The 1,121-nt window shown below is 35.4% G+C and overlaps 1 long non-coding RNA gene across 1 annotated transcript in view; it reads left to right on the top strand.

Moving 5' to 3' along the window:
- Positions 1-6: 6 nt before the first annotated feature.
- LOC106476736 overlaps positions 7-1,121 on the top strand; it is a 2,472-nt gene continuing 1,357 nt past the window's right edge. The window contains exon 1 of the long non-coding RNA XR_001291925.2: positions 7-787. This is a non-coding gene — a long non-coding RNA (uncharacterized LOC106476736). The remainder of the gene's footprint in view (positions 788-1,121) is intronic.

Consider the following 1,121-nt stretch of genomic DNA (forward strand, 5'->3'; position numbering starts at 1 on the left):
CAAAATCTAGTAAAGTCTGGTGTGTATATATACAAAACAAAGTCGGGCTACTCCATGGCCCACACATCACTCACGTGAACCGAAGGCCACTCTCGATTTAGCCTAAAGGTTGGGGATGTTTTTGATTCGCCCACAGAAAACACAGGTATGTTGGGACAGTTGTCTTGCCTTTAATGATTTAAGAGTAACGTTATTCCATGTACAACTAATAGGGATAAAGAAAGTTGATCCACTTTCCAGATCGTAAGCAAAGCTTGAAGAAAACGGGAATTTTGTAGACAATAATTACACATCAAGTAAAGGGGCTGAATATATGTGGTGTCTTTCCTTCCTAATTATCACCTAGCGGTGAGTAAGATAAATATTTTGTGGAACCCTCGGTAGGACCAATCTAACAAAATACAGGAATAAAAGATATAGAGAATTCGGAAATAACGACAGACTGCTGTCGTGGTATGGAAAGAAAAGTTTCCTAACATCATTTTTATTTGATAAAAGAATGTTTATAAACTATTCACGATACATGATCGTGAATTGTCAAACATTACTGTGTCTCCACAATGGAGTCCAGAACTATTAACTTGATGAACATATAACTATATTCTCTATAAACGTTCCTTTTTTTTGTTTTCTTCCAGCTGGAACAGACTGTCAGTACTTCCTGAAAACACGTTTTCCATGATGGTTGGTTTACGTGAAGCGAATTTTGCCAACAACCTAATCCAGTTTCTACCTTTAACAACCTGGAACCATGCTCTGTCTACTGTTAATACAATTGATGTGTCCGGTAAGTTGTAGTAACTATTGGTATACATACACGGGACAAGTAATATCGTAGTCACTACACACAGGATTATTGGTATACATACACGGGACAAGTAATATCGTAGTCACTACACACAGGATTATTGGTATACAATAGGTTGACCCTATTGGTTAACCCTAGGTAATATATATATATATATCTATACAACTATATATATATACAGCCATGAATAGTGTGATTGGTTAGTCCTATTTGTAATATATATATATATACACATACAGCCATGAACAGTGTGATTGGTTAACCCTAGGTAATATATATATATATATCTATACAACTATATATATATACAGCC

The sequence above is a fragment of the Limulus polyphemus genome, unplaced genomic scaffold, assembly GCF_000517525.1.
Source record: "Limulus polyphemus unplaced genomic scaffold, Limulus_polyphemus-2.1.2 Scaffold11399, whole genome shotgun sequence".
Classification (NCBI taxonomy): domain Eukaryota; kingdom Metazoa; phylum Arthropoda; class Merostomata; order Xiphosura; family Limulidae; genus Limulus; species Limulus polyphemus.